Source organism: Armigeres subalbatus, chromosome 2 (assembly GCF_024139115.2).
Source record: "Armigeres subalbatus isolate Guangzhou_Male chromosome 2, GZ_Asu_2, whole genome shotgun sequence".
Lineage (NCBI taxonomy): Eukaryota > Metazoa > Arthropoda > Insecta > Diptera > Culicidae > Armigeres > Armigeres subalbatus.
The window spans coordinates 259,663,873-259,690,308 of NC_085140.1; the positions used below are offsets into that span (position 1 = coordinate 259,663,873).

A 26,436-nucleotide genomic window follows, 5' to 3' on the forward strand; every position below is an offset into this window, starting at 1 on the left:
AAGGATGAAGCGGGTAACCCTCATCGATATTGCTGTACCGCTAGACCATAATGTCCAAACAACATTCTCCAACAAGATAACGAAGTACCACGACTTGGCGGAGGAGTTGAAGCAGATGTGGCACCTGGAGGACGTGCGTATAATTCCGGTTGTTATCTCAGCAACCGGAATCGTCCCGAAATCTCTTCTGAGATCCTTAGGAGAGCTGGAACTATCTCATAACCTCCATAGCATCCAAAAGACAGTGGTTCTTGGAACTTGCAGCATCGTAAGAAGATTCCTGAACCACCATAACTAATACATCCGGTGCAAACGTTTATTATAGGGTTTTAAGTCAACCGGCGAATGAGATCCACATAGCCTAATCTCCTTTGGCATTCAGATTGCCGGGGTAGGTGAAAATTCCCAGCACGCTTGCTGAGGAAGTGCCAAAACTCTATAACAATAATAATATGTTTCCTAAGCACCAATGAAAACCACCCTCGGGCGAGCACTGGCGCTTGAACCTAGCTATTTAGCACTGTAAAGAATTAAATAACTTTACAGAACCCGTTGCTTCCGGGAATAAAAGCACACCCACAAATGGAACTGCGATCGAGAAGAATATCACCCATGCGATTACCCGAGGAGGGAGCCCCTACTGGAGCTGGTCCTGGATCGGGGGGCAGATCGAGCGGCCAGCGGCCAGAGGAAGAAGAGGTGCAACAGCGACCCTAGATCTAGTCATCGGTCTCAGTCCGTATCGCAAAGGCAGAACAGAAACGGCAACAGAAGAAATCACCAAGGCATTGCACCTGCTGATGTTTCAGTGGTTGATCGACGTCAATCACTCACGTTAGCGGGCCGCCGACGGCAATGGATCATGTGGACGAGGGAGATGAATCAGTACGTGATCCGTTGCAACTACGTTTGCACGAGGATGGAGACGGTTATGTCCGGCAGACCGGCGATGCTGGAGATGTTCAATGAGAGATTCCCTCGGTTTGCTCTCCAGCTTGACCAGAACAAGTTGTACACACGCCAGAGAGCTATTATGTCACATGAAGAAGATGTAGAGTACATTAAGCGGGAAGTGCAGAGGAAACTACGAGAGGAGGAGGAGGCAAGATCGAGCGATATGTCGAGAAGGAGTTCTGTTGGGTTGGATGCATCAATCGCAAGTAACCGTCGCGATTCGATTGCACCCGCCGCTCCAGGACCAACAGTGGAATTGCAACGACAGCAATTGAAGGACGAACTAGCTAATCATATGGGCACAGCAGTTACACAGTTCCGTGGGACAGACTCCATGTCCCGACACCGGATACTTAAGTTGCAGTACTCCTATCGGTTGACGAGTACAGTAAGCATCCTTAACCAGGATATTTTGCCACAGTACTTGGAAACCGTGGAGAACCTTGAGGAGCTGCAATTTATCGTGTATTCGGCTGCAGTGGCTGTTGTAAGAACGTTGGGATTGCGAACGCGCCCTCAAGGTGAGAGTGATGGACGCGCACGCCCCAAAGCACGAAAACCCGCGTGGATGCGACGTCTGGAGACCCGCATCGCCACACTGCGGTCAAGGGTTGGCCGATTAACACAGTACAAGCAGGGGAATCGATCAACCAGGCTAGTTCGGAATGTTGCTTGAAATTGTGAAACCCACAGAACTCAGTGATCTCACCGAGGCGAACATAACTGAGATCTTCGACACAGCAGTTGAGTACTCTTGCTAAACGATTGCAACGCTATGGAAAATATTCGAAAAGGAAGAAGCAAAATCGAATGTTCAACATCAACGAAAGGAAGTTCTATAACCACATCCGAAACGACAAAGCCGACTTTGGCGAGGGCCTTCCGGAGATTGGAGAAGTCACGCAGTTTTGGTCCAATCTATGGGAGAACCCCGTCATACACAACGGCGATGGGGTGTGGATGACAGAAGAAGAGCGATATTGTGGTGGAATTGGAGACATGACCGCTATCAACGTGATCGCCCAAGACATACGTGAGGCTACTCTGGTATACCAGGAATGGTTACGTATTGCTCTACATGATTTTGTGACGATTTCAATTTGAATATTTTGAACACTGGTGAAGTAACTCGAATAGGACCAAATGGTCAACAAAGCGTATTGATCTGTCTTTATGTTCAAATTCACCATCTTAGATTGCACGTGGAAGGTAATTCAAGATCCCCACTGTAGTGACCATATGCCGATAGTTACCACAATTAAAAGTAAGAATCTGAGCCAGTTAATGTCTTTCGATCTCACGAAGAACATTGACTGGCAAAAATTTGCATCGGCGGTAAAATTGGATTGAATCAACTGATTTCTTCCACCGCTGATGAATCGATTTCACTGAATTATTAAAAAGCGCACTAGAAGCTCAGAAACGACGCGTTCCAAGTACATCTGTCATAGAAGACCAGCCACCCTGGATGGATGATGAATGCTACGTTGTATTCTGAGAAATCTGATGCCTTCAAGGCTTCTTCTAAACACGGAAGGTCGAGCTGAAGAGATTTGAGGCTTGAAAGAAACTCAAAATCTTTCTCAAGGCAAAAACGTAGCTACTGGCGAGTTTTGTCGAGGGACTATCGAGAAACCTCAATGACAACACTTTGGAAAACGGCCTGCCAACATGCGGAACGCATTCCACCAAGAGAGTGAAGAATACTCCAATCGATGGATATTCAACTTCGCAAAAAGGTCTGTCAGATTCCGTACCAGCAGAACCGCTATTTCGAGAATCAGTCTGATCCCGGTTCTTGGGTGGACCATTCACAATGCTGGAACTTTCATGTCTCTTCTTTCATCGAATAACTCTGCTCCGGGATGCGATAACATCAAATTCAATCTTCTAAAACCTCCAGATATCGCAAAGAGATTACTTGACCTGTACAACTGTTTCATGGAGTACAACATTGTGCCACCTGAATGGCGACAGGTCAGTAATAGCTATTCAAAAGCCTGGGAAACCAGCGTCTAATCACAATTCATACGACCGATTGCCATGCTATCATGCATGAGAAAATTATTGGAGAAAATGATCCTTTCAAGAATCGACCATTGGTCGAGAAAATGCATTCTCAAATACTCAGTTTGATTGAAAGGAAAGAACAAACGATTGTCTAGCGTTGCTTTCAGATATACAACTGGCCTTTGCGACAAGGAGCAATTGGCTTCAGTATTCTTGGAATTAAGGCGCTTTTGATTCAGTTTCAATAGAGTCGTCAGACAATCTGCACAGTAATGGGTACCCTATTTTAATAATTTCTTGTACAATTTGTTGTCAGAAAAACAAATGAACTTCAACACTGGCACTCTGACAACTTCCAGAAATAGCTTACATGGGCCTTCCCAAGGTCATGTTTAAGTCCCTTGCTTTATAATTTCTATGTAAAGATATTGACAATTGTTTGAAGGACAATGCACGCTCAGACAACTTGCAGATGATGCCTGGTCTCTCTAAGAGGTCCATGTGCAGTGTCTTGCAAGGACCATTGCAAAGTACCCTGGATAATCTGACCGTTTGGGCAGACATTAGGGATCGAGTTTTCACCGCAAAAACTCAGTTGGTTGTGTTTACCAAGAAGCGGATCCTGCTCAATCGAAACCTCGTGTTGAATGATGACATCAACCAATCTTTATCTTCAAATACCTTGGGGTCGTGTTTGATTCCAAATGTACCTGAAACTCCACATTGAGTATTTGATACAAAAATGCGGAAAAGGATCAATTTTCTACGTTCTATCTCCGAACACGGGTGCTCACCCGGAAGACCTCATCAAACTCTATAGAACGACTATTCTCTCTGTTTTAGAGTATGGCTCCTTTGCTTCCTCTCAGCAGTTGATTGACACCTGATCAAATTGGAACGAATTCAGTATCGTTGTTTGCGTATTCCCTTGGCTGTATGCATTCAACGATAACATGAGACCTGGAGGTGCTTGTTGAGCTACTCCTTTGCCACAAGTTACTGGAGCTCTCACTAGAATACTCATCAAATGTGGAACAAGTAACACATTGTCTAATAACTTCGATAATATGCTTGAACTAACTGTCGTTCAAGATTCCTGAGAGTTTATCTCAACTACAATCATCAGATCTTTGTCTTCCGTATAATCCCCCTGATTCACTTCATAACGACAGTTCCTCAATTGTATACGATCTGTCCATGAAACATGCTATTCAAGGAATACCAGATCATCTTCGACAAATATCTATTCCCCTACTTTTTCTGAAAAATATGAACATGTCAATTGCAAAACAGATATTTCATGATGGTTCTCGCATCAACGGATCCACTCTTCGTGTTTTCAATGTGCTTCAACCACCTTCCAAAACTTCAGGAACCGTGTCGGTTTATGTTGCTGAGCTGCGCAATTAACTGCTTTGGGGATAATTTCCAATCAGCCGTAGACCATTATTTCACTTCTCGGATAGTCTTAGTTCTATCGAGGCCCTGGTCGATGAAACTGTTACACGCATCTTACTTTCTTACAAACTAAAGAGCAGATGCGTGTTTTGGTCGAAAGATCATTCAAGATTACCTTGTTTGGGTCCTTCTCACTGCTCAATCTACGGCAATGAGAAGGCAGACTCGCTGGCAAAGGTGGGCGCAAGGAAGGTGAGTTTATGATAGACAACACTGAGCAACGAGTTTTTCCCATTAGTCCGTCAGAGTACTCTTCAAAGTTGGCAAAAAATTGGACACACAACGAACTTGGACGGTGGCTATTTCCATAGTTCCAAAGTTTCTGGCGAGCGTGGTTCAGAGGTGAGGACTTAAGTCGAGGCTTCATTCGCTGATGTCGAGACTTATGTCTAATCACTATTCACTAAACGCACATCTGTACAGAATAAACCTTGTCGATAGCAACTTGTAGGTGCGAGCCGGTTGATGACATCGATCACGTAGTTTGGTCCTGCTCGGAAAATGACGCTCCAGAGAACAATTATTGGATACCTGTGGCCGAGGTAAACAACCTTCAGGGAAGTTCGCAGGTGTTTTGGGAGATCGTGATGTGTTCTATATGCAGGCCATTTATAGTTTTTTGTGCTTGAATCAAAATCTAAATTTTTTTTCTTTCTTTAAAGTTTTTTGTTGTTTGTCTCTGCTTTTTGTTCCGTAGAGCCCATAGCTCTTGCCATCCGGAAGATGCTCCCAGTCGAACCATTCCTCGAGACGACGACACGCCACATCGTCCCTGACGCCAACCCGGATGAGAACTGAAATTCCTGATCCCAAATCCTTAGCCCGTCCATCCTAAACATTGTTAACAACTCGAGTCACCACGAGTACGCTGGCTTCTACCCCCTCTCTTAACTGAAAAATAATGATATTGATTGTATATCATCAAAAGAACCATGGCTCCGTAAAGGTTATACACGCCTGAGCCTACCAAATAAACGAATTGGAAAAAAAAGAAACAATTTTAAGGAAAACTGTTGTCATTATTTTGATAGAAGGAGCCCTTTTTGCTACCTTGCCTTGTCTCAATACTAAAACAAGGTTTGAATAAATCACAGTTGTTCATGAAGTAACTATCTCATTGGAAAATATTGCTGATTCATGCGGAAATTTTGTGTGAAATTTATCATATTTAAACTTAAATAGACAGGTTGCGCCAACTGCAAGACTTGCTTAGCGGCAGCATAATGAATCGTCATAAATACCTACATAATTGAACAGTATTCTGGTTAAAAATTTTTTTATAAACATTAGTCATCCGTAATTATCTATTCATAAATGCATTTAAATAAACTCATAAATCAAACCAACGTAATGAAATTGTTTTATTTTATATTTGGGAAACAAACGGAAAACAACTCCATTATATTTGAATAATTCACATATTCCATGCTTCAACGCAATCCAGATTAAACCATGATACCTACTTGTTGCAAGGAAGAAAACAGTGCCAGAAAGGAATCAGCTAATCCTTGCAGCATTATTTGCGGGTGAAGTGGCGATATTGAATAAACTGAATTGCGCTTTGTGCCATTGTTTTCTCTCCAGGGACGATGGGTATATAAACCTCTGACCAACTGCCAACCGGTAGTCATTCCGATAGGGACAATGAACGGAACATATTAGCTGTTCTGGGTTTAGGACGGGATTTTGCTTCGCAGAGTTTACGTTAATCTACCGTTAGAGCAACATTATTCGTTAGTCATCATGGATCAATCTAGTTTCGGTGGCTTTCGTCGAGGTTGGTTCTCGTGGGCCGTCGACGATTTATTCCTTCCGTTCGAGAAGAAGGCACTATGCCATGGCTGCCACAAGCGCGTGTTCACTCTACATGTATCGCAGGCGGATAGCAGGAGGCGAATGTTGGGACCACGTGAGCGTGTGTCGCCGCTGGCGGTGCGATTCAAATGAAATCTCCGACTGGCGCTTCCTGTACAACGATCCCACCATCCGGTGTGTATGCACGCCGGTAGAACCAGGTTTCGGCCACCCTGAGGCACTGTCATCCGGAGGCTGATGCGGAAGCCAAATTGTACGAGTACATGGAACCGAAATCGCAGTTGTCAGGGTAGGTTGGTGATAACGCAATTAAGAAAGAGTTTGTATGAATATTTTTATTTGTGTTTCTTTGGTGACACTTTTACAACTATGATGTTAGATTTTGTTGAAACTCAAAATCTCTGCGACAGTGACCTAACGATCCTATCTTTTAAATAAAATACCTCGAAAGTGGAAATTTGTGATTGGAAAAAATGGTTTTAACTCATTCAACAAAAGTATGATTATGTTGATTGATATATTCAACAGCATTGTTGATTTATCTATCTGTCTACTAGACTACTCCATCATATGCTTACTCAAAGGCTCTGTCTCGTTGCCGAATTTAATTTAATTTACACTTAAAAGTGACAGTTCCATAATTTTCAAATGAACCATATAATAATGGGGAAATTGCAGGACAGCCAACTTAACTACTATTTGAGTCTTACAGGACTCTAAATAATGTATATTCTCAAGTAATCTTGATCACACGGATTCTGTTTTTACATTACAATTTTCTTTCTCAATTTTGCACTCATCCTAAGTATTTACACATATTAATTATCATATGATTTTCTTGATTTATTCAGGATTTTAAACATGTTGCAAAAATTTTGGGGGTAAATTGAAGTCACACAGTCGTGTAAAACAGAATCCTGTGTAATATTAAAACATGCTGGTTTTATCTTCGATAATATAACATTAACCTACACACACAACTAGCGAGGTAAATTTTCTAACAATTATGTATGAGAACCTACCAAAACCTGTATCAGAACTGGGTATATGGAAATTGTTAGATTTTATACAAAAATGTAAGCTCACAAAAAAAATATGTAAGAAAGGCTGCAAAATTGTAAGGTTTCATTTAATATTTGTATAAGAATCTAAGGCTTGTTCAATGACAATTTGACACCCTAAATGAAAGAATTACATTTTCGTAGAGCGATGAACGTATGTCTGTATTATCAGAAAATGTTCTATTTATTAGTATTACAAGTACTTAATGGATAATGGTGTGGAAGGAGAGCAGGTTTGAAAATCAATAGAGATGAGTGACGTTTAGCGCTCGCACACTAATGTGCAATTCGTCATGTGTAAAACATGTTTGTTTTCCTTCTGCTCATAACCTCAAAATGATCGGTCATCACAATGATATCAAAAGAGTCAAAAAATATATGGAAATATACCATTTTACCCAATCTTTGCTGAGTTGCACCATCTAGGAGTGTTTGTTTTCCTTTTATCGCCACTCACACATTCGGACGTGAGAATCTCAATTGCGTGCAGCCGCTATTGAAATTTAGGCCCTTCGATTCGAAATCTCGCCAAAAAGCTATTGTTTTATGTTAGCGCTGGTCATAGAGTCTTGAAATAGTTTGATGCTAGTTTGACAACAACGAGAATGCCATCGACTGGAACAAAACGGATTTAGGGAACCACCAGGGCCCTCCTTAGCTGGGCGGTAAGACGCGCAGCTCAAAAGCAAGACCATGCTGAGGGTGGCTGTCTGATTCCCGCCGTTCAGAAAATTTCGGATTGAAATTGCCTCGACTTCCTTTGGGCATAAAAGTATCATCGTGTTAGCCCATGATATACGAATGCAAAATGGTAACTTGGCTTGGTAAATGGTAACTTGTTAATAACGTGAAGTGCTTAATGAACACTAAGCTGCGAGGTGGCTCTGTCCTAGTGTGGGGATGTAATGCCAATAAGAAGAAGTAGAAGAAGAAGAAGAAGGGAACCACCAGAAGAATTGGATGGTGATACAAATACTACAGAAGAGGCCAAATCTTCCGGCACGAACTATTTTCGAATATTAAAACGTCACCAACTTTAGCGCATACATCGAAGCATTGATAAGGAATGAAGTTATTTGAAGTGAGCACTGTCTGCAAAACTGATACATCGTTTTTATTCTCAATGTTGTGAGTCCAAATTTTATCGCGAATGCTTTTAGCATTTTCGCATTATGCTAAATGAAAATGATGATTTAAATGAAAAAAAAAATCGTTGTGCTAAATGAAAAACCGATGTTTCTTAAACCCGTAGTCCAATGTTTGCCATAATGACAAATATTTGTCAAATTTATCCCGACATCTCATAGACTGATTAAAAACCAACATGGAATATCAGCACAGACAAACAGACGTAACTCTTCATGCAAACTGTTCGAAAAAATATCGTCATTCGTTTTTGAGAAAACACTACTGCCATCTATTATCAGAATCGCGAGAGACAGAGTCGGCCATGGTTATTTCCCATTTGACGTTTGCTCCTAACGCATACATCTATATCAATCATCATCATCATCGTCATCAACACAGAAAGCATTCAGCAACATATACACCAATCAAATGTCAAAGCGATTGAACACTAGCGCCTCTCTTGGCAATCGCGGCAATAGATGTATTTCAAATCAACCGTTGAACATGTGAACGATGTTGAAATGGGAAGTGTTACGTCTGTTTGTCTGTGATATCAGGCTGAAACATATCTGGCAGGAAGGGTGATTTAGAAGATAGGGTCATAGAAAATCTAACAATCACCGATTGAGTGTTATGCATAGCATAAATATTTGAATATTGAAAACTGGGATTTTCTTAAACATGTAGTCTACTGTTTGATAGACAAATATTTGTCAAATTTATCCTGACATCTAATAGACTGATTAAAACCAACATGTAATATCAGGCTAACTTGACAAATATATGTCAAATGACCCTTTGGCAAATGATCCTTTCGGCAAACGACCCTTTTCGGTCATATGACCCTTTCTGACCAAATGACTTTCGGCCCAATAGTCTGTTCGGCCTAATGGTCTATTCGGCAAAACAACTTTATCGTTTACGAGATGTGGGCTTGCCACAGGATGTGGTAGGTTTGGCGGTGGGTAAAAGAGTTCTTGGGGTGGAGGTGGAGTATCATGAACGCTTTACCGCGAACCAGGTGATTAAGGACGCCAGATATTGCAAAAATGTCACGAATGTCACATGACGCAATCGATCGAGACCAGCTATGGCAGCTAATGTGACGACGATTATCAGACAGTATGTATACGGTACTTTTCCTAACCCAATACCATAGAAAAAATTGTATGGCTTGCATGAAGCACCTAAGGCAGAGAATATTCACATCAAATAATTGTTAGTGGAGTAGGGAAGGCAAATCCTATGGGGATACAAAGGTTAAATGGGAATCAGAAAGAACCAGCGTGGCAGTCGGGGCTAGAACAGTAAAAGGGATAAGTCGAAAAGTAGTCATCTATCTCCTGGGTATTTCTCGGCAAATAGTGAGGCATCGGATTATCAAGGACCGAGCCAGAGGTCACCAGACAGACGAAGGAAGACCCGTGCAAAGTGACAACGGTTTTGCGTATTGTCTAGCCCGCATGCGCCTGTTGTGTAGCTGAGGAAGACCGCAAACCCTCCCTGTCGCCCGGTTGCGTGTCAACAAGTAGCAGCGACCAGGGTGCCTCAAACCCAACAAACAGTAGGAGCTCATAGAGCGCTTATTCAAGCAAAGGTTGGTGTAGTATCGTATTTGATCATTTATTTATTTATTATCAGACTAAGGCCGGAGTGGCCTGTCGCCTTCTTGATCCTGTCGTATCGTTGTCAAGAACCATTTTCACCGGATTACTATTCGACATTCTGGCTACGTACCTGGGCCACCGCAGTCTTTCGATTTTCCCGGTTTAAACAATGGATGGTTCTCCCAACAGCTGATGCAACTCGTGGTTTATTCGCCTCCTCACGTACGTCCGCCATCTGCGTAGTTGATCATACGTCCGTCTTATAGGCGGATGATCTGCGGGTGGTATTCGTACCATGGTACAAAAATCTTGAATTGAGTGCCATATTAATTATTGTCTTCATTAAAGATAGCCTTGAAATTATTTTCTTGTCGCCTTGTACCATGGTACGAATACCACAAGTGTGTATCCCATATTACATTCCCAATACCCCCCCCACGCTTCGTCATGCCGCTGGAAGATGCATGGTGATTGGTGAGCGTCACTTTAGGATGACTCTGTTCATCGTGATCATCGGGTGATGATAATGTATTTTCTGAGGCATACTCTAACTGACACCCAGATAAATGGCAATCGACCACGGCAATAAACACGGATTGATGAACCACTAAGGATTCACACTACAACAAATAACTCATCATCATTTGCTCATCGCTGCTACATCGATACAGTAGAAGCGGAAGTGAGCAAATGTTCTATTCGGCCAAATGTTTATGTCTTAGGGGGCTGTCTTCCAGACCACTTTTAAAATTTTAAAATCCAGACCCCCAGAAAATTTTAAAATCGATCAAAATACTAAATTTTTATGTACACATGTTCCTCTATTCCGCCTTGCATCATATGTCTTCTTTGATAAATTTTTCGGCAAAGTATCAAACTTATGTTGCAAAAGCCATGCCCAAATAATATGGATTTTTCAGAATTTTAATGCCAATCACTTCCATTGTCATTATTTAATTACGTGTTTGCAAAGCGTTTAAAAGTAAAAAACAAGATTGTTTAAAAAAAGTATATTTCTGTTCGACCATAATTTAAAAAAAAACAATAATGTGACTGTTGACGTACACCTGTGTTCAGAATAAGCAACGGCGTTTCATACAAATGGTCAATTTTGAAGTGTAACTTCATTTGATGACCATGAACGAAATTTTGCAGTGAACTAATATGATGAAATTTACACACCATGTGTCAATTTTTCGAATGACGCGTTCAAAAATTACGCACTCGGTTAAATTGTTCAAAAAAATAGCAGTTTTTATTTTTGATATGTTGGCCAATTCAAATGTCAAATTCAACAATTTATATTTTTTTAAATTATAAACTTACTGTCTCGCAGCACCTGAATTCAAATTGATAATATTCCAATTAATTGTTTTCCTGATAGTTCCAAAACATAAACTGCTATTATTTTGAACAATTTGACCTAGTGCGTAATTTTTGAACACGTCATTCGAAAAAAAAATATACTTAGTATGTGTAAAATTCACCATATTGTAGTTCACTGCCAAAATTTCGAAATAATCGGTCATGAGGACAGTTACAGCTTGTCAAGTTGACCATTTTGTATGAAAACGGCCTCTGCTATTATTCTGAAAAGTATATAGTCTCTTCCTCGATTTTGGAACACGACCTGATTTTAAGTTGCCAAATGGGATGTTGCAAAACGGAAAAATTTCATACAAAATTTCATTTTTTTTGTTTGCATGATGAAGTTATATACTTAGAATATGTACTAAAAGTATGTGGAGTATGTTTGAATAGCACGTGCATTATAATAGACATTTGTGCGATATTATTCATAACCTGAGATCGAGTCAAAACAGGATTGAATAAACTTAAGAATGGTAATCAAACGATTAGAAGACTAATTTGCCAGTTTCAAATAAAAAATGATAATAAATAATATTTCAAATTAACATTAGCGTCGGCCACGTCCTTGCAAAAAAGTGGTGATGAAAAACATATCCTTTCTGACGTTTCTAATCTATCTTAGCGTTTCATATAAAATAGGATTTTCGAGAAATCATGTTTGTTATTATCAAAATTCTCACAAATAGCAACTACAAGATGGTTAAATACGCCACGTTCAAAATATATCGAACAAGTGGAGAACGATTTGGGAAGAATATAGCGATTGGCGAAATACAGTCGTGGACCGACCTGAATAGAGAGGACTTTTACATGCAGAGATTATTACAAAATGAAAACAGTTTGCCGAAACTAAACTCAAATTTTCGAATGCATTGGCATGGACATTCATGGAGGCATACTTGCTTGTGATCAGTGTGCTTAAGAGTAAAGTTCTATGCGCGATTCTTGGCGACATAGCACGGTTTAACAAAACTGGCCCTCAACCAAGGAATATTTCAGGGTCATGAGCACAATGTTCACTTCTTGCGCTGCGTGACAGTGTCAAGTGGAGGCCGGAAGACATTTGACAGACACTTCTGTCCACAAGAAGTTCGTTCTGTATTTGGTTTCGCGACGACAAGATATTCATGCGTGACTTGAGAAGATGAAAGAAGCCACATCAAGCTGAAAAGGAAGCAAAGGACTGACTAGTCATCAACATATCGAAGATGAAGGCCAAAGTATCCACCACGAGTTTGTATCGATGATAACAAAATCGAAGTGGTTGAAGAATTCGTTTATTTTGGGCTCACTGGTAAGGTATCGATAACGATATCAGCAGAGAAATTAAGAGACGCATAAAACCAGGAAATCGTACGTATAGATTTTACAAAACTCTCCGATCGAATAGACTTCGCCGACGTCCCAAACTGATTCCCTACAAAATGCTTATTAGACCGGTAGTAACGTACACGAGATTTGGACGACATTCGTGCTAAGACCAACGCGCACTGGAATTTTTGAAAGAAAATTAGCGTACTATCTTTAGTGGGCAATGATGCTGGATGGCTGTTCGAAGCGAATGAACGTTCACACGCAAAAAATGGAAGATGCAGTGGTTTAGCAGTATTCCGAATTTCGAGCAATAACCCGATGAAAATTGGTTCTCGACCGCGATTCATCAGGCACAAGGAGGCGAGGTGCACAGCGAGCAAGATGGATCGATCAGCTGGACGACGATTAACGGACCCTCCGTAGACTTCGTGACTGGTGACTTACTTACTTACTTACAGTCATGAATTGTGTTGAATGGAGACGACTGGTATGTGCTGATCAGGCCACTCCGGCTTGTGGCTGAAATAATAATAATAAAACCATATGACGCACCACTGCCTACCGAAGAGTTAGAATTACACCTGCGGTCTCATGGGAGCTTTAAGGAGGTATTCCACTACTGACAGTCCGCCATCACAAACAGAACACTCGCGAGTCTACTGTTACATGCTACCAAACTGTTACCATTAGGGGAAGTGGGGGTAACACGCCCATAGGGGTTAAAACGCGCCACGCCTGAATAAGGTTAAATATCCCCATTGTGATTATTTTAAATAGTCTATACGATGAATCAATGAAAATATTGCATTGGATACATATATTTCATGATTTTCTCTAGTTACACATGAAAAACTCGAAAAATGATTTTTGTGTTTTGATGCATTAGCTCGGTGAAATTTAGTCTTTCTATCGCTGTTATTCATTGGTAAATTGAAAATTGAGCCATGAGCATGCTGCTTACTCGTGTTCTTTATGTTCCACACGAAATCGTCGTCAAAATTGGTCTTAAAACGATTTGATGGGCCTTCAAACTTGAGGTCGGTGTGGGCAGTACGCCCATATGCTCATTTCGTATGACCGAAACAGTGAAATATCTGGTTAATTGCCTTAATGTAGGCAATTAAAATGAAAATCAGTACGATAAACACATGCGCGTTTTAACCCATCCACTGGCGCATCTCACCCCGCATGGTTTCAAAATCAAATTTTTCGGGCTTTTAAAATCAAATTTCTGTGCAATAAAATGTACATAGATATCTGTCATCGGTAGTCAGTCGCAGATATGCTGTTCTTTAGTATGCGCTGATGAAAACTGGCTGAAATGGTGGTTTTATTGATAAAATGGCATTTTCCTTAACGGGCGTCCTCCCCAGTTCCCCTACTGTTTTACTGTTACCATACGCAGGAATCAAAAGACTGTATACAATTGCGACATCAGGAAACTGGAAAAGCCAACAGTGTCTTAAAATAAATCGCAGGATGATGAGTAAAACGACTAGGTTGCTATAAGTTGCTATATCGGATGTGCTAATCATTATCTATTGATCCGTCCAGGTGTTTGTTAGGATCACACTGGTATCCAGTGCATTGTGTATATCAAGCGTACTTAATTAGTGTTGTACTCATGTACAACGGTGTGATTAAGCATGCCGACAAAAAAATCAAGTTAAAATGCCAAAAAATATTACATTCTACGGTGGGCTGGTTATATTAGGGTAGTGTAAGGGGAGTAGAATAGGAACATAGAAAACGTGAATAAGAAGAACAGAAAAGTTTCACTAGAAATTGTTTGCAATGAGCAGTGACACAAGTGGGGTTCATTATTTTGGCCGAAGTGCCACTATGGACAGAGCCCACAATCTATATATATAAAACCAATCTATGTATGTATGTTCGCTAACTACTTTGAACCACTTGGCTGATTTCAACCAAATTTGGTACACACATTTCTATCCTCAGGGAAGTTAAAAAGGGGGTGGGAGGGTCATTTAGGAAAGGGGAGGGTTTGTTTAGAAAACGAACAATTATGTGTAACTTCATCTCCCAGACGATTTCAACCAAATTTTGTACACATATTCACTATAAGAAACAATCTTGAGAGATTTTGGGAAAGGGGAGGGGTCTGGAGGGAGGGTATTGTCTGAAAACGGGTAATTTAGAGTAAATTTGAACCCCTGCAACGATTTCAACCAAATTTGATAACACATTCTCTCACCCAAAGAAAAGATACAAAATGGGGTGGGTGGCTCTGTAAAAGAGGGAGGGTATGGGGAGGTGTCTTATAAACGAGCACCAGTGTTACCCCAACTTCCAGACCATATCAACCAAATATTGTACACATATTCACTAAGAGAAGTCGATCACATGGAAGTGTAATTTGGGAAGAGGGAGGTCGAGGGGTATTGTTCAGAAAACAGGCAATTCAGTTTCTTTTGAACCCTGGACCGCTTTCATCCAAATTTGGTACACACATTCTCTATCCTAAGGAGAAAATAACAAAAGGGGTGGATGATCATTGGGAAAAGGGAGGGTAAGGGAAGGGGGTCTTTAGAAAAGAGCACAGTGTAACACCCAACTCCCAGGACCAATTTCAGCCAAATTAGACACATTTTCTATTCTAAGGAGAAGATACAAAGAAGGTGGAGGGTCATTTTGGAAAGGAAAGTTATGGGGAAGGGGTTGTCTTTAAAAATGAGCAATTCAGTGTAACTCCCAGGATAAATTCCAACCAGATTTGGTACTACTTATTCTCTATTTTTGGAAGATGTTTATTGAAAAGGTAGGGCAAACAAAGATATAAAAATATATTGATACAAAGGTTCAATTTCATGAGCGGTAGATCTACCTCTGTGGGTTTCGTGCTACAGCATTGACATTTTAATTCTATAATTTACTTTTCAGTCCCTAGCAAAGCCGGATACATATAGCTATCTATATATCTCGGATACTTATTCAACGTATGTGACGTATATGATTTTGTAAACAAAAATTTAAACGTTGATTTCTGCAATCTGATAGCACTCCCACGCAATCATCGCCACTATAGGTAGGGGAGGTTTCGGCTACATGTTCGTTGTATTGGTTTGCGGGAGGTTATCATATTTGACAAATCGACGTATGCATCTTTGTTTACAAAATCACATACGTCGTTTTGAATAAGTTGCCGAGATATATAAAACTCAATGTTTGTGTTTTGTGTGTGTGCCCACTAACTTCTGAACCCATTATTGTATTGTTTAGTTATCGATCAATTCAACCATTTATCGAAATCATGGTTTGCCCAACGTAAAAAGCAATGATTAATGTGTTTCCTTCTGGATGGTGAATGTGATCCCTTCTTTAAAAAAGATTTTTGCCCGGAATAAGGCATCGGTGGATGTTTGTCCTTCTTAGAAATAGACGTTTGCCCGGAATATGGCGATTATGGTTCGTTCTTCCAAAATCAGTCAATGTTTTCAAATGAAATCTGCCTTCTTTTGATCAAATGATGAAGTATCGATAAGATAACGCAATTATCCTGTTGACCAATTGGTTTTATTCTTCCGATTGTGAAAAAAAAACTGCGAATCAAACTGGCAATTCCGAGCAAGGCCGGGTACATAAAGCTAGTACGCATATAAACCTTAATGACATTCACTTTGGGTTTTGTTTATCCTATTTCATATTAATGAAATGATTTTAACCCAAAAAAGATATCAAAAAATATTCGAGGTGGTTGCCAAAATCGGGAAGAAAATGCTCAAAAACGGTGTTGCCAAAATCGGGGTAGACAAAACGGTGTTGCCAAAATCGGATGGGACTGTATTCATTTCATTCATTCTTTTATTTAGTCTACATCTATACAGATAACACTGAATCAACAATTTGACGCCACAATACACGGTTCGAGGCCGCATCTCCATCCTCGAATACGCCCCACGCTCGCCAAGTCGTTCTGCACCTGGTCTGCCCATCTCTCGCTGCGCTCCACGTCGTCCCGTACCTGCCGGATCGGAAGCGAACACCATCTTTGCAGGGTTGCTGTCCGGCATTCTGCAACATGCCCCGCCCATCGTACCCTTCCGGCTTTAGCTACCTTCTGGATACTCTCGCCGTAGAGCTGGGCGAGCTCATTATTCATTCTTCGCCGCCACACACCGTCTTCTTGTACACCGCAAGATGGTCCTAGCACCTCCTCGAATACCTGAGTGCTTGCAAGTCCTCCTCGAGCATTGTCCATGTTTCCGTCCGTAGAGGACTACGGTCTTATTAACGTCTTGTACATGACACATTTGGTGCGGTGGCGAATTTTTCGACCGCAGTTTCTTCTGGAGCCCGTAGTAGGCCCGACTTCCAAGATGATGCGCCTTCGTATTTCCGACTAACGTTGTTGTCAGCGTTAGCAAGGATCCAAGACGAATTCTCGACCACCTCGAAGGTATCCCCGTCTATCGTAAACTGCTTCCCAGGCGGACCCTGTCGCGCTCGGTTCCACCCACAAGCATGTGCTTTGCCTTTGACGCATTCACCACCAGTCCAACTTTTGTTGCTTCATTCAGGCGGGTGCAGTCTGCCACTCTTGCAAATGTTCGGCCGACAATGTCCATGTCATCCGCGAAGCAAATAAATTGACTGGATCTGTTGAAAATCGTTCCCGGCTGTTCACGGCTCTCCGCATGACACCTTCTAGCGCAATGTTGAACAACAGGCACGAAAGTCCATCACCTTGTCTTAGTCCCCGGCGCGACTGAACGAACTGGAGTGTTCGCCGAGATCTTCACACAGTTTTGCACACCATCCACCGTTGCTTTGATCAGTCTGGTAAGTTTCCAGGAAGCTGTTCTCGTCCATAATTTTCCATAGCTCTACGCGGTCTATACTGTCGTATGCCGCCTTGAAATCAACGAACAGATGGTGCGTTGGGACCTGTATTCACGGCATTTTTAGATTTGCTGCAGTAAAGATCTGGTCCGTTGTCGAGCGGCCGTCAACGAAGCCGGCTTGATAACTTCCCACGAACTCGTTCACCAATGGTGACAGACGACGGAAGATGATCTGGGATATCACTTTGTAGGCGGCATTAGGATGGTGATCGTCGAAAGTTCTCACAATCCAGTTTGTCACCTTTCTTGTAGATGGGGCATATAACCCTTCCTTCCACTCCTCCGGTAGCTGTTCGTTTTCCCAGATTCTTACTGTCAGTCTGTGTAGACAAGTGGCCAGCTTTTCCGGGCCATCTTGATGAGCTCAGCCCGATACCATCCTTACCAGCCGCTTTATTGGTCTTTAGCTGTTGAATGGCATCCTTAACTTCCCTCAAGGGGCTGTGGTTTCATCGTCCGCTGAACTGACGTAGCATCTCCTCCGCTGCCTTGACTTTCATTGCCTGCTTCAGCGCCATTCAGATGTTCCTCGTAGTGCTGCTTCCACCTTTCGATCACCACACGTTCGTCCGTCAAGATGCTCCCATCCTTATCCCGGCACATTTCTGGCTCGCGGCACGAAGCCTTTGCGGGATGCGTTGAGCTTCGATAGAACTTGCTGTATCTTGAGAACGGCACAGCTGTTCCATCTCCTCGCACTCCGCTTCCAGGCGGCGTTTCTTCTCCTGAAAAGGCGGGTCTGTGTTCCGCTTCCGTATAACGTTCCACGTTCTGCGGTACCTTGCTGCAGCGCGCGCCGCGCTGCGTCCTTCCTCCAGAATCTGTTCGCATCTTCGTCGAACCAATCGTTCCGTCGACTTCACCCATAATCGACGTTGTTCTCCGCTGCGTCGTAATGGCTGCTGACTGTATTCCAGCAGTCCTCAAGAGGGCCCCATCGAGCTCACCTCTTCCGGCAACGCTGTCGAGATGCTGCGCGATGCAGTGGCGACATCAGGTGTTTAGTCGCTCAGGTCGTACCGCGGCGGTCGTCGGTACCGAATATTGTTGATGACGGATAGTTTTGGGCGCAGTTTAACCATCACCAGATAGTGGTCAGAGTCGATGTTAGCGCCACGATAAGTCCTGACGTCGATAATGTCGGAGAAGTGCCGTCCATCAATCAGAACGTGGTCGAGTGATTCTGTCTGCGGGATTCCAGGGTACCGATACGGGAGGCTGTGTTGGAAGTAGGTGCTGCGAATGGCCATATTCTTGGAGGCGGCGAAATCAATTAGTCGTAGGCCGTTTTCGTTCGTCAGCCGGTGAGCGCTGAACTTTCCTAGTCGGTTCAAACCTCCTCTTGGCCAACCTGAGCGTTAAAATCTCCCATGATGATTTTGACGTCGTGGCTTGGGCAGCTGTCGTACTCACGTTCCAGCTGCGCGTAGAATGCGTCCTTATCATCATCAGTGCTTCCGGAGGTGGGGCTATGGACGTTGATTATGCTGAAGTTGAAGAACCGGCCTTTGATCCTCAACCTGCACATTCTCTCGTTGACCACACCCGATCACGCGCCTTGCATGTCGCCCATCACTATGAAAGCTGTTCCGCTCGTGAGCGCCGCAGCTGGTAGATGGGATTACCTCAAACGTTCGCACCATTGATCCCTTCCAACAAACCTCCCGCAGCGCTACGATGCCAAATCCACGGTCCACGAGAACATCGGCGAGTATGCGTTTGCTCCGATGAAGTTGAGAGATTTGCAGTTCCACGAACCGAGTTTCAATCGTAGTCCTTTCGTCGCAGTGGTCTTCGCCGATGGTTCCGGTCCGTACTCTTGTTGATGGGACTGTATTATTGATCCCATACTTGTATGCTCTAAATCCAGTCAATGAGAGTTCAAAAGATAATTCTTTTGTAAGCTTTTCAAAATAGAAATTGGATATTATTCAAGCATACCACAAAACAGTTGATCTAATTATTTTAGTAGAATGTCCTTACAAGTCCAGATGAATATCACTGTTTAACAAAATCTGTCTCTTGTAACTTAACAGATACTTTTCTAGTCTTATTGTTGAGATCGGAGAAAAGTTCTTTCATGGACGAATGAGTAGTACCAAACTTATACAACAATAAAAAAATAACTCTAATTTTAAAAAAATAGTTGAATGATTCCAATATTTCTCGTGGTTAAAATCATAAGGGAGAAACTGCATTAATCGATTTCTTCTTCGATGTTTTTTTGTTAATGTGGCAAATTGCGGTATTTCCAAAGATTTTATTGTATTGTGATAAAGATTGATTGCATCTTGCACCGGTTGTAGCTTTTGAAACAATTGAGTATTAGTAAATATAAAATCGATTAGGGAAATTGATAAATACTGTTACGCAATATTTTTTTGCGCGAGTTACTAACTAACTAACTCACAAACTTACAAGAATTTTCACAGTAAATATATTGTAGTTCCTGTGAAAGCCGAAGTGACTCAGGCGACGGCCGTATTTTCGCCCCAGTATCAAGTTTATTAACGAAATCTCAAAAAGGTTTTGAAGTGTTTATCATTCAATTCTTAAAACATTTTTCAAAATCCAACTCTTTCAAAATCCCAAAATGAGGAATTTTCCTATAGGTCTATAGGCGTTCAATCACGCTCTCACAGTTTTTTTATATGGAGTGTGAAAAATAACCGACTTCCTCCTTTCCATTGCCTTCAAAGCCTACCTTCAAAGTACTTTTAAAATCGGAATATCATACAATTATCATTAAGTTGGAATGAAAGTACGACCCTTTTATTTAAACGTTTTCGAAGCATTCCGCATATCATACAAACTTAAATAAAGAGATCCAAAAACTGCAAAGCTTATTAAGAAAACCTGCATAATTTATTAATGAAAATGTGATTAAATGGTTATACAACAAAGCCACATATCGTCCATTTTGGAAGCCACGTGCTTTACGGTAATTTTCAAGAGCAAGACCTGAGAGCATGAAGCGCATAGGGCGAAAACATCGGTAGATCATTTGTTACTTATGCTGAACAATCCACTTTAATGTTAAACTGTACACACATTGTAACGTCAGATTTGGGTTTTGGAAATGGGAATAGGAAAGATGTGGTGAATTAAAGGACATCGCGATTCAGAATCCCCACCACACATTTCATCATAATTAGTACAAAATATGAAAAAGTGGAATGTTAACAAGAAAAAATTAGCGGCAAAGGCATAAAAAATTTGGCAACCTGCGTATAGTAAAATTATTAACACTAACTTCGGAAATGGTGCGCTGTTTCATATCGCGAAGCGCTATTCAGCGCACCACTTCCGAAGGGTTTAACGTACGGATTGTGAGAAAAATCCAACTTCGCTAGCCCCCAATTTCGGGTTTCAACTGGATTGAGTATAATTAGTCGCTTACCAAGGCGATTTACAATATATTTCCTTCCCAAATAACATGGAGTTCCTGGAGATGCGGAGGATTCCTTGGTCTCTTGTAGCAATGAGTGTCGAACTAATTTTCCTCACCTTATCCTAATTGACCATGAGGACGTGGTCGGCATCGTTAATGGTCTCGAATTAAAGAAACTCCGAAGTATGTACAGTGAGAATAGCTTTCTAGTCCCGAGAAAACTATTCAATTGGTGAGCTGTGCATTATTTGTTGTTTCTCGGCCAATCACGACTAGCAACTATGGGTACAGTCAATCAAGCTAAGCTAAGCTAAATAACTTTCAGCCTTATGGTCTGTTCGGCCAAATGATATACTCGGCCAAACAACTTTCGGCCTAGTGGCCTTCGGCCAAATGGCTTTCGGCTGAGCGGTATTCGGCCAAACGGTCTTTCCCTAAACAAATGATAAGTAAGAGTATTTTTAATCTTTTTTTATTCAATCCTTGGTCAGAAGTTAGTTCCTTAGGAATTCTTGAGACATTCAAAATTTAGACAGTCAAACACAGTTTTGGCTCTGGAATTGCTTTCATCCCACAAAATATCGTGATCACAGTCGGATATTCTCAGGACCAGGATGGAAGTTTTTGGACAACACTCAAAAAAAAACCTAGAGACCTTTTCAATAAATTAATAAATAATTTTTAGTCGATAAGTAGCAATTGAAATTTCGTAACATTTGAAACCGCCTGAATTTATTTTTAAATTGGTTTATCACTTGACTGATTACTACTCCAATTTTTGTTCTTACTACCGACGCAAAATTATAAATGAGCCAATTACGCCAAAAAATGTTGAAGCCCACCATTTCCAAAACTCTGGCGCGCTAGTGTATTAGGATTATGTAATGCTTTATCATCGCAGTCAGTTTAGCTGGCTTGGTGTTAACGTTTCTGGTTACGGATGATACTCCACGGGACTTGTGTACCCTTAGGTTGTTCTACACGGTCCTTTGGACCGTGAACGAGATCACCGAAGTCGAAGAGCTCGTCACGGCACTGCGGCAACAGTGTGAAGTGGAGACGCCCACCGCAGCCGTTCGGCTACGGAAAGGTCCGGCAGGGACGCAGGTATATCATCTGGCTATCTGCAGCGGACGCCTCCAAGGTAGTCAAGTTAGGGAGCGTCAAGGTGGATGGTCGGTACCTCGTGGGCATATACGAGCAACCGAAGTTTGCTTCTCAAGCCTGGAACCGGGGCACAAGCACTGGGACGCAAAGGCCCTGACAGAAGCAATCTCTGCCGACGCTGCGGATTGAGGGACATAAGGCAATGCTGCATGAACCCTACCAATTGTTTGATTTGTTCCAGCAAAGCTGTGAATAGCAAGCACCCCATGGGGGGTTCGATGTGCCCGGCGTTTAAGCGTGATGCTTGCTCGGCCTCGCCCGAGTGTTTGGTGTGCGCAGGTTTAAAGGAAACGGCGGAACAAGGTTGTTCGTGCTCACGTTTTCGCGCAATGCGTGATCACATGCTTGCCACATGTGGTCTGGACACTACCCTGGACAACCTAGTTCGGAGGATGGAAGATGAAGTTGGCTGGAACGCCGTTTTATCGGCTATCGCCCAAATCGTCTCGAGCTACCAGAAGGTGCGCGTGGACCTCGGAGGCTAGTTCAGGCGCAAATAAGAGGGGTCCAAGGGATCGGAGTCGGCTTCATGGGTCATACCGGTGGATATGCTCTGTGGTCGAACCGATCCTTTTATCGAACAGTGGCCGCGTGAAGAAAACATGGTATCGTCGTTTCGCGGCGTCGGTCAATCAGGGTTCCGAGCCCGAGGACGGAAAGGGCCCGTCGTGGCTGGGGCAGGCGTAGGCACCGCGTCGGCAAGCCTCTGTGTGCTGGCGAATAGGCCCATCGCAGAAAGGTCAATTTGGGGTGCAGCGGCATCATCATCCAGTCGTGCAGAGGGAAGCAGGCGCGAAGTTGACCTTCCACCTTCCGAGGACATAGGGCGGTAAGGCCACCCGGAAAGCGGCAACGCGCTGGCACGATACCATGGTGTTCTTCTAAAAGCGAGTTACGATGTTCGGTGCTACAAGGACTCCCCCTTTGAAGCATTACTTGGTTGTACGAAGGGACTATGGGCTTGGCGGCAATGGAAACGGCGAGGGTCGGGGATGTAGTTCTGCCTCCCTGTTTGCTGTTTGAGGTGATCCCTAACCCCGCACTTCCTGGACAACCCAGGATGTCTGTTGAGCAGATTCCCCCTCCATTGTTTAGGAAGAAAAAAAAACACGGTCCTTTGGAGTTCTAGAGCACTTCGGGATGGTAGAAAATTGAACCATGATCGGTAGTCACCGGAACTCACTGCGGTTGTCAACTGGGACTGAAATAGCTCGAGTACCATTACGGTATCGGGATCTGCAAGCCTCTGAAATAAAGATTAATTTGACTGGTATTTCAAATATTTAAATAGGACATAGTCTACAAAATAGTTATTTATGTATGTTCAGTGCAATAAAATAAAGTAGCAGCTGGCTTCTTGTGGGATTACAAGTGGGCTATAATTATATTTGAAAAATCCTTTTTTTCGTTTGTAAGAACCTTAACTGTTGTGTTCAGTCTCGCGTCGCCTTTTATGTTTGTTTATGCTCATATGCCTCATTTGAAGTTACCAACCACAAGAATCTACTGGGTACGGTCGCTAATTGATTGATTGGGAATATTCAAAGATTATATGGTCACAACTCACAACGTTTGTGAATTTTCTTTACCTACCCCAACAATTTAGGCTACTTATACTTGCTTATACTATGTGAACATTGCATTTCTAACATGTTATTCGATTATCTTGATGACATCTCGTTTAGAAGTAATTCAAATAACATGTTATTCAAATCATATTCTGGACGCCATATTATGCTGTGTTTTATCAAAAATGGGTAAATTCTGAAGCAGAGGGGAAGAAAAGGCATAGAAATTAACACAAACTAATAAAATTAATTCGATTGAATGAACCACGAGCTCGTCCAGCTCTACGGTGAACCCAGTATCCAGAAGGTAGCTAAAGCCGGAAGGTACGATGGGCAGGGCATGGTGCAAGAATGCCGGCAACCCTGCAAAGATGGTGTTCGCTTCCGATCCGCCAGGTACGAGACGGCGTGGAGCACAGCGAGCGTGGTGGGCAGACCAGGTGCGCATTCGAGGATGGAGAGATGCGTCCTCGAACTGTGTATTGTGGCGTCAAATTGTTGATTCAGTGTTATGTGTTTAGATGTAAACTAAATAAATGAAAAAATAATTATAAAATTTTATTTTAATACTAATTCGTAATTTTAAATCTTTTTTTTCAGACCTGCACTAGCATGGATACCAGCTGTGAGGGACCGAAGCAGCTCAATACGGACGGAGCAACTAAGGTCTTCCAGATCGATGACGAGGAGATTGAGTCGGAGTACGCATAAAACTAATTTCGCTGGCTTGTGATATTGAAATGACATTTGCAATGGTGGCCAAAACGAAGTATCCTAGTGCTTTCATGTGAATAATAATAGTAATTGCAATTGACTACAGGAATATGCGTTTGAATCGTGCTACATGGATGTAGTATGTGTTGAAGACAAATCCGATCCACTTGGTTTTTTTTTCTGCCTGTTGACGTTTTCTCCATCATCACCCTAAACAGCTTTGGGTAGGAAAAGACTCTGGATTATATTTATTGATCTATCAATGGCAGATCAACTACACCTGGTACAAAAACCAAGGAAGCCAATCTTGTCCAGATCCCATAAGTATGATTAACAAGCTGTGCACGAATTGATTGCTCTGGGTTTTAAAAAGCGTTTCCTGTATTCATATGAACTGGTCTACCAATTCAATTACGTCTGGTACAAAACTGCCGTTATAAGCTCTATGTTCATTTAAGTTCATTGAGTTCAGCGAGCAGTGTGTTGTTGCTTGAACATCCGTGAGAAACATGTTCCGAGGTTGCGAAGCTTCACGAACATTGTTTGAAGTTCGTTTTCTGATTCCACTGCGAGTAGTAGGTAGGCAGGAAAAAGGCAAAAAATGTTCGCTAGTATATTGCATTGCCTACATATCGTTTTAGGCGGATGGGTGGACAATAATTACAGTCTAACATCAGATACATTCGAAAATTGATGGATAAGAGACATGAGTTCAAATTTAAGGCTAGCTAACACTTCTCTAATAGGCTGCCGTTGTTTTCTTCGGACCCAGAGATGTTCAATTAGCCCACATCTGGGGCCACGATGCTCTTCGCATGCGTAAGCGGCATGGTCAATACCCTGGTAATATGCGCTGCAAATACAGAGATTGCCTCCCAAGTGTTCGTAAGGCTGTCCATCGCCAGAACCAAATCTAAGAAACGTAAGGGAACCATGCGGCTGAAACTCCAGCGACTGTCGGGCGAGGGCTTTGCGGAGAAATTTGCGCATAAGCTAGACGAAAAAATTGAAAGACACCCAACTGGAGGTAATTTGAACGCAGGGAGGGTCAAGAAATGCCTTCGTAATGGCTTCATATGCCCTAAGTACAAGAAAGAGCATAGACTCGATTGTGCTAACTATGTAGGTATAACATTCCTTAATACTGGCTACAAGGATGGAGCACGTAACTTTGAGAGGATGGAGGAGCCTACATCAGACTAAAAGCGAAGCTAAACGTATTGGCAAGTCATCAACACGTCGAAGACGAAGTAAAGATAGAAAGAGGCTCGAGAGAGGACAACGTAAGCCACCCACCACGAGTTTGTATTGGTGGTGACGAAATTTCGAAAAATTCGGAGACGCATCATGGCAGGAAATCGTACGTACTTTGAACTCCGCAAAACGCTCCGATCGAATAGAGTTCGCCGTCGTACCAAACTGACTATCTACAAAACGCTTATTAGACAGGTATATCTTTACGGGTACGAGAGCTGGACGATGCTCGTGAAGGACCAACGCGCCAGGAGTTTTCGAAAGGAAAGCGCTGCGTACCAGCTAGGTGGGTTCAGACGGCGTACGGTACGTGGATGAGGCGAATGAACCACGAGTTGCATCAGCTGTTGGGAGAACCATCCATCGTTATCACTGCGAAAATCGGAAGGCTGTGGTGGGCAGGGCACGTAGCCAGAATGTCGATAGTAATCCGGTGAAAATGGTTCTCGACAACGAACGATGAGAACAAGAAGGTGAGGTGCAAAGCGAGCAAGGTGGATGATCAGGTGCGTGGTTGGCGACGCAGCCATGGACCGTGCTGAATGGAGAAGACTTCTATGCACTACAGGCCACCGGCCTTAGTCTAGTAATAAATAAAAAAATATAAACCTGTAGTTTTGTAGCTCCGTCAAAAAAAAAAATTCGCTCAGTCGATTCTTCTTTATTTAGTAACTTTCTCACAGAACCATATTTTTTAAGCCTCTAACTATTTTTAAAATCGAAAACAAAAAACAGCAGCCAATCGAGCAAGAGACCTGTCAA

The 26,436-nt window shown here is 42.4% G+C and overlaps 1 protein-coding gene and 1 pseudogene across 1 annotated transcript in view; one reads left to right on the forward strand and one right to left on the reverse strand.

Annotated features, from left to right (window-relative positions):
- Positions 1-26,436, reverse strand: part of LOC134212138 (thyrostimulin alpha-2 subunit-like) — a 125,668-nt gene that overhangs the window by 97,397 nt on the left and 1,835 nt on the right. The gene's annotated exons all lie outside the window — the stretch shown is intronic.
- On the forward strand, positions 856-24,515 carry LOC134215991 (thyrostimulin beta-5 subunit-like; annotated as a pseudogene).